This window comes from Oryza brachyantha, chromosome 4 (assembly GCF_000231095.2).
Source record: "Oryza brachyantha chromosome 4, ObraRS2, whole genome shotgun sequence".
Lineage (NCBI taxonomy): Eukaryota > Viridiplantae > Streptophyta > Magnoliopsida > Poales > Poaceae > Oryza > Oryza brachyantha.
The window spans coordinates 1,036,423-1,047,995 of record NC_023166.2 but is presented as its reverse complement, the minus strand read 5'-3'; the positions used below and the strand labels follow the sequence as shown (position 1 = coordinate 1,047,995).

General features: G+C 42.8%; 1 pseudogene; it reads right to left on the bottom strand.

The window, feature by feature from the left end:
• Positions 1-6,992: 6,992 nt before the first annotated feature.
• LOC102704141 lies at positions 6,993-8,421 on the bottom strand (annotated as a pseudogene).
• Positions 8,422-11,573: the final 3,152 nt, after the last annotated feature.

Here is an 11,573-nt window from a genome sequence, read left to right as displayed (position 1 = left end):
ACTTCTTGGCGAGGGAGGAAGATGTGCTGGGCCAGCGGCCTGAAGAGGGAGGAGGGGAAAGGGAAGCCGGCCTAAGGAGGGAGAGAGAGGCTATGGCCTGTGGGCTAAGGGAGGGAAAGAGTAATAATTGGGGCCGAAAAAGGCCCAAGACAGAGAGGGGTATTTTAATTTGTTTTCTATTTATTTTAATAGGTTAAATGAGCTTTGTGGTATTAAAATTAGTTATTGAGCTCAGAAAATTCACAAAAAATTTCAGAGAATAATTTAGACCACATAAAATATTAAAAAAATATTTTTGTCCGTGATTTTTGAAGGAAAAGTTTAGTTTCCTCATTAATTCACTTGATTAAATTGCTTTAACTTTTAATATATATTTTTTTTGTAGAAATGCATTATGTAAATCTATGACATTTGGTTTTTTGCCTCTTATGACATATTATTATTCGTCACCATGTCCCATTGAAATATTTTATGACGATTTCTAGTTGGTATTAGCGACAAACACATTTTTTTCGTCACTAAGCCACCCTATCTCATACCAATCGTCATAAAATAGAATATGCTAATGACGATTAGCTCGGATGTCACGATAAATTCGTCACAGAAGGTCATATGTCTTGTAGTGGTTTGGTGTCCTCAAAGCTCGCTTCAGGGAGGTGACTGTACCAACACACTTATGAGAGCAGAACGATATTGGGAATGTCATGATGACATGCATTATAATACGTAATATGATCGTCGAAGATGAACGAGAGTTATGGCCAGTAGAAGACGAGCCTCGAGAATTGAGGTGGAAGCCCCGGAGTATACATATGGATCGTCACCACCGGCGTTTGTCAAACTTGTGGAGGTGCACGACCATGCTAAGCACAACATGCTCAAGAGCGATCTAGTTGAGCATGTTTGGCAGATGTAGGGTAATGCTGACAACTAATAATCCTTTTATGTAAGTATGCCTTATTTCATGGTTGGGTCATTACTAGAACCTAATTTGTATCTTTCCATTTAGTTCTACGAAATTTCTATAGTTTACAGTACTTTTAGTTTAACAATCTTATGTTGGGTCCGTAGTACAACTACGATATGTATCTTTCATTTTAGTTCAGTTCTACAAAACTTTTATAATTTGCAGTAGTTTTAGTTCTCTAGTTGCTCTGTGATAATCGATTCGTCTCGAGTAAATCCACGAAGTACAAAAATAAATAGCGGCGCTTGAGCCTTGGGTATAAATAAAGCTCACGTTTGCTATAAATTAAGGATAACAAACATATTATAGTGACAACCACAACGAATGCTTCAAACAGTTCTAGTTTTCCATTCACTTCCAAGTTCTGAGGATTTCAGACGCCAAATATATTACAAAAGGTAACCACATGCACATTCGGCTTAGGTTTGTTGTCTTGCCCGCCCCAAACCATACAACTTATAAAATATACACGAGGATGAAGGGGTAACCACTAGAAGGCTTCCTATTAGCACTGCATCCACAAAAGTTAGCCTGCTCTAAACTGAACGTACGGTCCCTAAATCTTAGCACTTCATCACACAAAAGATTGCTTAGTACTAATTTCAGTTCCTAAAGAACCCTTGGCAGTTAATGCTATAATATGGAATATGCATGCAAAAAATTAATAAGGAAATATATGGTATTTAATACCTGCCTATTCTGCTGCGTCACCACGACAATTACAGCACTAATTATTGCTTGATCCTTATTTTGGCAGATGGAACGGCATGCTTCGTAGGTTAACACGATCATTACAACATTAATTGTTGCTCAATCATTCATTTGCTAGTTAACTACCGTACATTAGGAATATGCATGCATACAGTGTATAAGAAAATTTACGACGGTATTTAATACCTATTTTGCATCTTTGTAGAGTGCCTCACGGAACAAAACAAATACTATTTATATTTTAACTAGTAAGGATGTCCATGCTTCGCTACGGGTAAAAAGAATCGTTGCATTTTAAAAGACATCACGAAAACATATTTGAAATTCAAAATTAATTAATTAAGTTAACCAAATGATAACTATATGTCATGTTTGCAAAATTTCACACACAATCAAGCCCGTAAAAAGTATAAATTAATCATTATATATTTTCACTATACATGGTCAAAAAACATGCATGTAACTGTGAAATTGGTTCATAATTTATAAACTTATTTTGAGTTTATAATCTAAACTAGATGATAAACCACTCGGACAGACGAAAGACCCGCACAGTGCTCACGACATGGGCGGCACAACCTGACCGGCTCACTTGGGCGAGGTGGACAGACGAACAGAAATACCATCAATTTTTATTATAGTAGATAACAAAAATGTACGTGTGTTATATGGGGTCAAGTTAATTTTAATTATGCAAATAAAAACATGTTGAGTCAGGAATAGTAAATTATATTCAACGTACAATTGACTTGATTTGGAAAGCGTACGTTCTATCGAGAAGCTTATATTTGAGAATAGTAATTGTGTTGAACATCTTAAACAAATTAAGTTGGAATGAATTTTACGTCCGATTCAAGCAAAACATTTGCTTGAAATCTGAATTGGATGTGAATTTTACGATTCAGGCAAAACTTGTGCTTGGTTTCTTTTTTAAAAACATGCAAACCATCGTATGCAATTTATTTTCAAAACTTACTTTATTTTGTATAATTAAAATTAAGTTGGTCCGGTGTAACACATGGATATTTTTGAGTTATTTAATTTTTTAAAAAAATTAAATAGATGCGATGCATCGAGATTTTATATAATTAAAATTAACTTGGCCTGGTGTAACGAATGAACATTTTTCTAGTTATCTAATTTTTAAAAATTAAAGAGATGAGATGTGTCAAGGCTTTATATATAATTAAAACTAACTTGGTCCGGTGTAACGTATTGACATTTTTTTAGTTATTTAATTTTAAAAAATTAAATAGATGCGATGCATCTAGACTTTATATAATTAAAATTAACTTGGCCCGGTGTAATGCATGGACTATTTTTTGGTTATTTAATTTTAAAAAATTAAATAGATGCGATGAATCGAGGCTTTATATAATTAAAATTAACTTGGTCTGGTGTAACAAATGAAGATTTTTCTAGTTATGTAATTTTTAAAAAATTAAAGAGATACGATTCGTCAAAACTTTATATATAATTAAAATTAACTTGGCCCATGGTAGTGCATGGATATTTTTGTTCCCTCTAATGCTTCTTAGGCCACCCCAAGCCATCACCGTCCCCCGCTGGTCACAAGGTGCTGCTACTGGACTGGATACGAGCGCACGCACCGTTGTTCCCTCCTGCATGCAGTAGAGAAAAGGATTTAGGGAACAAGAAACGCGAGATTTAGGGAATATATTTTTGGAAAGAGATCGAGCCTCCAGGGTAGAGCAGTAGAGACAGAATCAAGGAGGGAAACAAGAGGAGGTGCTTTCCATCCGGAACCAGGGGAGGAGAGCAACTGGCTCTAACATGTGAAAACACATGTATCTCTATTAGGGAACCACCTAAGCAGCAAATAAATGGTTCAGATTTTCTCCTCCCTCTTACCCCCTAGGTGATAAGTTAGAGCATTCTATCCCAGGACGAACACGACGCACAGATGGGTGTTTATTTTATTTATTAAATTTATTTAAAATATATTACTTATATAAATATACATTCAATTAATTTAGGTTATTCATATATTAATCCTAGTATTCAATATTTTATTTTGGGTATGAGAAGTAACCTTTATCCCATCTCATCCCTTCAACCAAACAAAAAAACAGGTCCAACTTATCCCATCTCATCCCTTACCCCAAATAAAAATTAGGGTCCAACCCATCCATCCAACCAAACAGAAAAATGGAACCAATCCAACCTACAATTCAGGGATACAGCCAACCCAACCCAACCCAACCCATCTCGTCCACGAACCAAACGTATCCAACCCACCTCGTCCACGAACCAAACACATCCTAAAAGTTTGCCCACACAGATTTGTACTACCTCAGATGAAGAATCAAGTCCAAATCGTCCATACTTCACTTGTTCCATCAAGGTGAGAGAATGAGGAGATTGCGTCCGGCTCGCCGTCGAACTATCCGACCCGTCGAGCACAATGAGAAGCTTCTTTCGCACCTCCGTCCACTCCACAATGCTGGATGAGTCCGAGCTCCCACCACTACATGCCCCGGGTTCACGGCATCACATACCCCGGTGGATAGGCGCGCGCCGACGGCCACGCCCGAAGGAATGCGCACCTGAGCCGGCGAAGACAGCCTCCCATCACGGGCCGGTGGACTGCGACATCGGCTCCTACCCTCGGCCGCGGTGTCCGTCCGGGGTCTCATCCTCCATGGCTTCGGTCTTCACCCACTCCGGCAAAGCCTTCCCATTCCGTAGCAAGCATCATCGCCGTGCTAATGCGAGTGAGCCGAGCGGCCGAAGACGGCGACGGAGCTCCGGAGGGGAAGGAGCGAGCGAGCGGGACGGGGAGACCGATTATTTCTGCCCGCTTGCTGTGGTAGCTATGGGAGGGAAGATGAATCGTCAGCTCGTCCAGGGTAGACTAGTAATTCTGGCATGAAGATACTAGTCTTGTTGGGCCTCGAGCCAAATATCCTCCACTGTGCGGCTTGTGGCCCAATAGGAGCCTCGGCCCAAATGGATGATGGGGCAGTGTCCCTGACTGTGCAATCCCTTACATGGTGCCTGCCACTCCAACGCCGCCATACTACTTTTGAACTGGACACCGACACAGCCCACACGAAGGCGGCACGAGGACAGCAGGCCGGATAGACGAAATTTGATTGACAAAATCAATACTTCTTTTTTTATAATAGTACATATTAATACTATACTTAATTTGAATTACTATGGCTATACAACCTTCATAAATTGGTAAAACATATATAAATATACCAATATGTCTCATATTATATGGCTGCAACATAAAGAATAAAGAATAGTTATAGTATGTTATCCTAATAAATTCATAATACAATACTGCCATAAAAATAAATCAAAAACCAGTTTAATTTAAAACCGGCTAGTTCACTATAAAACCGGCCAGTTCAATGGTATTTACCGGTTTGATAGCACGGGCGGTCTTTGAGCATAACTGAGCAACCTAGATTGCTGGTTTTAGTTTTTTTTCGGTTTAACCGTCGGTCCGTCCAATTTTTATACTATGGTCTAGGCACAATGCCTTCTCTTATACAAGCTATCAAAAAATATATGAGTTTTTTAAAAAAATGATTGGTGATATAGATCAAAATTCTTACTAAACTTTTATGACTATTTTATGGCGACGCACAGATACATATTTGTCTCTTTAAGGGTCAAAACTAATCTTCATTGAATTCCCCGTTGCTGGGAAGATTCACTTAAAAACCCCCAGTAGGTGACGAAACCCCCAGGTGACGGCTCTCTCGATCTGACATGAGCAGACACGCTCTCGCCTAGGGCATGTAGTCATATAGCTATATACTACCTCCGTTGCATAATAGCCTCATTTTTCGTTTTTTCGTGTTCAACGTTTGACCATTCGTCTTATTTAAATTTTTTATACAAAATCTTAAAAAATTAGTCACACATAAAGTACTTGTCGACGATTTGGATGTCGGCAATATATATGGGGTGGCTAGTGAGACGTAAAAATCAATGGTTAGGATAAAGACATAGGTTACCCAAGTTCAGGCTTTCGACTAGCGAGATGATACCCTACTCCTGTTTGGTGATTATATTGGATTGTAGACAGATTAACTAGAAGATAGCCGATCTGAATATGCCGTCTGTCTCTTCCCATGAGGGGTGCCTCCGTTCCCCCTTATATAGTGGGGGATAGGGCTTACAAATAGACTACTAATCTAATGAGACTAAGATCTATCCTAATTCGGTTATAACTCGGATCCGGTATAGGCGGCATGCAATCCAGCCGTAACCCAAACTCCGGTTTGTACTATACAGATATAATCTTATTCCTATTCGGTACCCCTATGACTATATGTATACATGTTCTACAGATACCCCTAGTATATGTATTCTACACAACTATTTATATTTTATCATCTAGTAACAATAAAAATATTAATCGCAAAAAAATTTCAAATAAGACGAATGGTCAAACGTTGGACACAGAAAAACGAAAAAATAAGATTATTATGGGACGGAGATAGTACATTTATGTCAGATTAATTATTGTACGAGACATTATTAAATCAATAAAAACAAAAACTTAGACGCTGTCTCTTTATTTGTCTATTTCCCTCTTAAGTTGCATGTAACTTTTTTTAGAAAAAAATATGTATTAAATATGGTACAAACAACCGAGCGGAGTATTGTATCCAATAGACAACAACGTTATTACACCTTCACAGTTGTACAGTAGTAGAGTGAGCGAGGCAGTGCTAAAATCAAGTATTTTCCGTAGGTTGAGACGGAGGCAGTTTTTTAGCACACGGGTACATGTATATCTGTTGCTTACATGTCATTTAAATAGTCATAAAAATATAAAAAAATTTGAGAAGATAGTTTAATATGAGTTATTTCACTCCACCAAGAAAAAATAACAAAAACAATTATGAATATGCGTATACTTAGTTTCAGTTTTGTTTGTTTTTTTTGCTACAACTTATAGAATTTGAATTTAAACTTGTATGTTTGTGGAGTGATATAAATCATACTACCTCCGTTTCATAACGTAAGATGTTTGATTTTTTTTATTATAACGCTTGACCTTTTGTCTTATTTAGAAATTTAGTACAAATATAAAAAATTATAAGTCGTGCTTAAGTTCTAGTAAGTCACAAGCAAAATAAATAATATTTCTATATTTTTTGAATAAAACAAATGATCAAATATTACAAGCAAAAAAGTCAAACATCTTACATTAAAAACGGAGAGAGTATTAATCTATCTTGTTAAATTTTTTCATATTTTTTTATAACTATTTAGATTGTATGTAAGCACATGCTAAAAACTGTTTCCAGTTGAGACGCATATTATGTTACGTGGACGCGCGTCGGCGCAGCGTGGCGTGAACCCGGAGTGGCGTGCGCTTTGTCTTGAAGAGCCCGTCCAGCTCTGTCAGGTCGACGCCGCCGGCCGCCGCCGTCCACTGGAACCGGCGAACAAGCGCCGCCACGAAGAGGCCGACGTGCACCATCCCCAGTCCCATGCCCGGACACGACCTCCGCCCGGCACCGAACGGCATCATCCTCACCTCTTTCGGCCCCGGCATCGGGCCCACGCCCTCCGCCTCGCCGCCAGCCATGAACCTCTCCGGCCGGAACACGTCGGGCTCCTTCCACACCTTGCCGTCCCTCCCGATGTGCCCCAGCATGAAGTGCACCCGAGCGCCGCCGGTCGCCGGCAAGAAAAGATCCTCTGGCACACCGACAGCGGTGCGAACTTCGCGCATGAGTAACGGCACCGGCGGGTGCAGGCGGAGGCTCTCGAGCATCACGGCGCGAAGGTACGGCGTGCTGCCGCTGCGGTGATGCTCGCCGTCGTCGTCCACAACTTCGCGGCGCAGCTTGTTCTGGACCTCCGGCTGGATGACGAGGTGCGCGAGGGTCCACTCGACGCAGGAGACGACGGACTCCGTGGCGGCCACGAGGAACTCCATGAGGAGGCTCACCATCTCGTCGTCGGTGAGCGCGCGGTGGCCGGAGTGGAGGTTTTCTTCCATGCCGTCGTCGCCGGCATGGTCTTCCATGGGGAGACGTAGGTCGATGAGAGAGTCGGCGTAAGGACGGAAGACGCCACCGTCGGCGTCATCGCGATGTCGAGTCTGCCGCCGCGCGGCGATGAGAGGGAAATAAATCTCGGCCTGCCGGCTGCGTGAGGATTGGAAACGGCGCAGCCGCCTCCAGTGCAGGAGCCTCGCCGTCCTCGACCGGGCAAACACGTCGGCTTCGCGGACGTCGAGCACGAAGTCCTGCAGCACGCGCTGCAGAGCGCGAACCTGGCGCTCGCTGATGTTGTCGCCGAAGCACAAGCGCACGACGAGCTTGAACACGGCGGCGTAGAAGACGTCGCGGACGACGACCACCTCGCCGGCGGCGCCCTGGCGGAGATGCCAGCGACGAGCTCGTCGGCGGCCTCGCGCTGCAGGGGCACGAGGAGGCCGAGGCGTGAGGGTGAAGGATATCGACGGTCAGGTTACGGCGGAGCAGGCGCCAGTGCGGGCCGTAGGGCACGGTGGTGAGGTTGTCGCTCCGGCGGCGGCGAGGCCCGGTGACCAGTGCCACGGGGAATGGCACGAACGGGCGGTTGGAGAAGGCGGCAGCATACTCGACGAGCGCTCGGCGGGCGGTGGCAGCTTCGGTGACCTCAATGATTGGCTCCCGGACGGCTGCCGGAGAACGGGCTATACGGCGGAGGATGGCGAGGCAGAAGAGACCAAACACGAGGAGCAAATGAAGAATCACCATGTCCAGGCTCTGCTGGTGCTTGCCACTGTCAGAGTTAGTTCACTCGGTCTGCACATATACCGTACACAAGTGGTATAAAAATATATATACTCAAAAAAAAAACCGTACCTACTTTGGAAACAGGTATGACTGATGGTCATGTTAGACAATTCAAAGACCCATCTAGATGACTGATAGTCATATTATAGAATAGATCATGTAGTGAATAGGATGATGGGAAAGAATTAACTTACCATAGATTTGATCATTTGAGGTTATATGTGACGGGAAGTAATTGAGCATTCATAGCATGCACCAATCCCACGTACGTGGCTCACAGTTAGTATAGTTGATAGTAACAAACTAACAATCCATCCCGTCCGAGGATAATTTAATCTTTGACAATTTTTACTATCCTTAGTTTTCACGTCGCCGAAACGCCCTCAAGCGCCCGATTGCCTCCACCACGGATATCTTTGACACATCACTTCATTGCTCGATGGTGCCACCAATCTGAAGAAACTTGTCAGGAACAGCACTAAATAATTTCTTCACAATAACACGGTCTTTTACCTTGCCACCGAGAGAACACATCTCTCCCACAAGTGCGGTGAGCTTCGGTGAGAATTCCGCAATAGTTTCGGAATCCTCCATGTACAAGCGATCAAATCGCCTCTTCAATGCTTGTAGTCGTCCATTCTTGACTCGATCTTCGCCGATGTTTATCTTCTCGATTGCCTCCCAAGCCTCCTTAGCTGTATCCTTATCCGTGATGGCCATCATACCGGCGTCCGGCACAGCTTGGGAGATGGCGACAAGAGCTTCAGTGTCCTCTCTTCTCCGGCCGACGATCCTTCACCAATTATTAATGCCCACACACCAAGATGGTGTAGGACGAGCTTCATCTTTATAGCCCACACGCCGTAGTTCGTGTCGCTCAGCATTAGGTAATGCATAAACACAACCTTGCCAGTTGATCGCGCCGCCACCATGGCACCACCATGAACGCCGGCACTGACATCGCTGCCACCACCTTGTGGTGTTCTCACAGGTGACTTGTCACGAGCCATCACTACGAGGCTCTGATACCAATTGTTGGCTTTGGCCCAAGAACAAATCACTTCAGCAAGCAACAAACTCGCTGAGCAACGCACACACACGCGAGAACTCAACACAAAGAAGTGCACACACACTCACTTGGCAACAAATGTCTTTTTTCTCTATGTATTCTTACGATAAGTAAACATATAAGTACAGGAGAAATTTTTCCTTCCTTGAGGAGGTACCATAAGGTACCACTGTTTGCTATGTAAAATTTGGTATCTCTTAGTTTCTTAGATATATACTAGAAGGTACTAAATTTTACTTAGAAATAGAAAAACAGTGGTACATTCTTAAGGGTGGGAAAAATGCTCCAATTAAGTACCCAGCTTATATAGCTAATGTTCCAAGACAGGCCTAGCTAATCATGCATGCAGCTAACTGCTAACTAACTACTCCTATTTGCTAATTATTCTCCTTATCTGATTATTCCACTAAACTATAACTCCTACATAGAATTAATAGAACACAGTCCTGCAACAAATAATGCACTAATCAACGTGAACATGCATATTTTAACTCCTAGCTATATGCAACGCCTAAATTATATGCCAAGTCAAGATTAGTTGCAACAAATTAAAGGATATCGATCGACGGTCAGGTTACAGCTAGCGGAGCAGGCGCCAGTGCGGGCCGTAGGGCACGGTGGTGAGGTTGTCGCTCCGGCGGCCGCGGCGGCGAGGCCCGGTGACCAGTGCCACGGGGAATGGCACGAACGGGCGGTTGGAGAAGGCGGCAGCGCTCGGGTGATCTCAATGATTGGCTGCCGGAGATCGAACGGGCTACACGGCGGAGGATGGCGAGGCAGAAGAGACCATGCACGAGGAGCAAATGAATCACCATGTCCACACGCACTCTGCTAGTGCTTGCCACGGTCAGAACCATCCTTGCGCAGGTAGCACCTTGAGGATTATTAAATCCTGTTTGGCAGCCTTAAACGTGTGTATTTGTGTGTGTGTACGTCTGCTGCACCTTGAGGATTATTGTGCCAGCTGCCGCTGACAAGCTGGCTGATATATATCGTCGATGTCGTTCATGCTCGAATGCATGCTCGATAACACTAGTGACCGACGCGCGGTTGATTGGTGAGCACCTGCAACAACTGGAGCCGTCGAACAAGCCACGATCGATCTCGCCTGCACTTTGGTCCAACCTATCCAACTTATCCTTAATAAGCTACAGATAGTGTTGGCAGATTTATACTTGTTATTGTCTGATCGATGGTAGTAGTCGACTCGTCAACTAATCGGCACTTCGCTAATATTCAAATTTGATATGTTTAGCATCTAATCTCACATTAATACATATAGCTAGTCTGATGCTGCACCGGTTTAGTCCGACGTCAAAATTACTCCTAGCTAGACTCCTAATAATCTAGGTTAAATATTTTATAGATCATGGTCAATTATCGGTTGGTTGTAGCCAATAACCCTTGCTAGTCTGTACACTTATTGTTTTTATATCAGTAACATAATTGATTATCTTACTACAGAGCTTCTATACCAGTCGGCTGGTTTCAGCGAAACCTATCGGCGCCCCACGGGCTGATCGACTATTTATATAATCGTTTTTACCTTCCTCAGTTCCTCGTCAATTGCATAGGTCAAATTCACTAGCATGTCTCAGTCCCGATTTAATAGAAACCACACTGAAGTCAAGCAGATCTCTCAGTACTTCGTGTGTTAATATCACCAAAATTAGGAGGAATATCGTAAATTCAGAGAAGTGTCATACATCAGGATAAAAGTCACCAAAATGTAATTATATTTGGTCGGGCTTGACTTTAGTCAATGTACTTCGGTCTGATCAATTTTAGATAACAGAAAGTTTTTGAAAACCAAAAGACTGGGCCGAATTAACCGAATAAATGGAGTACCACTCCTGCTGTAATATGCAATAAAGGAATAAGTCCAACTTACGTCCCTCAATATGATGTCGAGTCTGTATTTCATCCCTCAAGTCGAATACCATATATCTGTACCCCTTATGTCACAGAAACCATCTGTTATAGGTCCCAAGACTGTATTGACCCAAGTTGACCCCCTGTTTTGCTTACATGGCGCATGGTGGGA